This window comes from Procambarus clarkii, chromosome 65, assembly GCF_040958095.1.
Source record: "Procambarus clarkii isolate CNS0578487 chromosome 65, FALCON_Pclarkii_2.0, whole genome shotgun sequence".
Lineage (NCBI taxonomy): Eukaryota > Metazoa > Arthropoda > Malacostraca > Decapoda > Cambaridae > Procambarus > Procambarus clarkii.
This window is the reverse complement of record NC_091214.1, coordinates 4,240,143-4,242,112: the sequence shown is the minus strand read 5'-3', so window position 1 is coordinate 4,242,112 and position 1,970 is coordinate 4,240,143.

Below are 1,970 nucleotides of genomic sequence, written 5' to 3'. Positions count from 1 at the left end.
GCCCCCAGTCCAATTCTTCTCCTCATAAGTTGCCAAAATGCCATAGCCCAAACCATCCACTCCTTCATGTTAGCATTGCGGTAAGACTGACCACCTTGCACGGGACTGTTAGTCCGCTACTAGATCATCACCCCCTACACAATTCTCTCGGTCCCCTCATCAATACAATCATTCTAGGCTCCCATATTGCAAATATCATAAACAAGTTGGTCACCACACTGAAGATTATAGAGCTAGGAAAAGGACATCCCTACTTCGTAATTCCCACAATCAGTCATGGTGAGGTGCACGGCGTCCAAAACATTATCAGAACTCGTGTATTTACAACTCCCAGCCCAGCTATAATAAAACGTCGAACTATAATACCTGGTCACAGAATGCTGGAGCTCAGAATGTTCATTCCATGTCGTCGGGAAACTCCCAAGGCCTTCCGCTAACCAATTCAAGTTAACCACTCCTAGTGCCCTCCCTGTATACTCAGTAGCCAGCCAAAATAGATTTGGATACTTGACAGAGGAGGACACTGACTCTCGATCGGTTGTAGATGTTGACAGAACCGCAGTGTATTTGACACAGATGAGAAGTAGACTTCCTATGCAACATAAATCAAAAGTAGTAACTTGTCCAGTCACAAGTGAATGCCCCCTTGTCTCAGCCATCGTACATAGTAGAATTTTAAAAGTTTTTCTTGACTCAGGTGCAAAAATTAATAGTCAAGCCCTCGGCTCTTAGGGATATTGCAAGTAAGCAACCTACTCCAGGTTTGTTGACATTTTTACACAGGTACCTGATGTCAGACATCTGCAGGAGCTGAAGGAAGCATTTGAGCGGAATTCTGTGTTGCGTTTCACTTACGAGATGGAGAAGGATGGGAAGCTGCGCTTTCTAGATGTAACAGTCATGGAAATGAGCGGAGGTTTCCACACTGCTATCTACACTAAGGAAACAAACATAGGAATGTGCCTCAATGCCAACACTGACTGCCCAGACAGGTACAAGAGGAGTGTTGTTAACTTTTATGTCGACCGTGCTCTCAGCCACAGCTAAGGATGGAAGCAAATCGATGAAGAACTCTGTAGGGTAAGGCAGGTCCTAGTCAACAACGGCTTCTCTAATGGTTTCGTTGAAGACATCATAAGAAGGAAGGTGAAACGCCATGCAACCTCTGAAGAGACAACTAACACAACACCTGTACCCCCTATTAGACTATTTTACAAGAACTTCTTTTCCACAGCTCATAAAATGGAGGAAAGGGTCCTGAAAGATATTGTTAATATCTTTCCCTACAGACAACGTTATCCCTACAGACAAAAATAAGAAGATACAATTGACGATTTACTATAAAACCAAGAAAACGGCCAACCTACTCATGAGAAACTCTCCAGACACAAAGCAGAACGCTTTAAAAGAGATCAATGTCGTCTATGCCTTCAAATGCCCACTTGGGGACTGTAAGCCTCAAAGAACTCAGTATATAGGCAAGACAACAACATCTCTTTCCAGGCAATTAACGATGCATAAGCAACAGGGCTCCATTAAGGAACATGCAGTCTCCGTGGTGTAGTGGTAAGACACTCGCCTGGCGTTCCGCGAGCGCTATGTCATGGGTTCGTATCCTGGCCGGGGAGGATTTACTGGGCGCAATTCCTTAACTGTAGCCTCTGTTTAACGCAACAGTAAAATGTGTACTTGGATGAAAAAACGATTCTTCGCGGCAGGGGATCGTATTCCAGGGACCGTAGGATTAAGGACTTGCCCGAAACGCTACGCGTACTAGTGGCTGTACAAGAATGTAACAACTCTTGTATATATCTCAAAAAAAAAAAAAAAAAATATAATCTCTTCCCACAACCAGACCATTGATACGTACCTCAAATAGATACGTAATTGAATAAATTAATTTGTACTGATATATGCTTTGTGTATAATATGATTACATGTATGTACATTTATATATGCGTATAATATGA